Consider the following 356-nt stretch of genomic DNA (forward strand, 5'->3'; position numbering starts at 1 on the left):
GAGCGAGTGAAGAGTCAGTCTGTGATGCATCAAGCCGAACATGTCGGAGCGTATGAACGCTTTCTCATGCAGCTGACGTGGGAACTGCTGCTGGAGACACATCATAGACTTGTGCAAGATCTCTGTCCAAATGTGTTTACAGCTAATTACGTTGTATTAAGTCAATCCTGGAGACAAAATACCCTCGCTCCTCATGATCCTCAGACAATGTCGCCCTTGTTGGTCTGGTTAAGTAGCGGGCTTAACTATAACCTTTCAAACTAGCAGACCTGAGAAGCCCACGTAGTAGAGATGAACTGATTTTACGTCTCTGCAGAATTTGTTTAAAAGGATTAAATCCAAAGCGAGAGATTATC

This window comes from Sebastes fasciatus, chromosome 9 (assembly GCF_043250625.1).
Source record: "Sebastes fasciatus isolate fSebFas1 chromosome 9, fSebFas1.pri, whole genome shotgun sequence".
NCBI classification, from domain to species: domain Eukaryota; kingdom Metazoa; phylum Chordata; class Actinopteri; order Perciformes; family Sebastidae; genus Sebastes; species Sebastes fasciatus.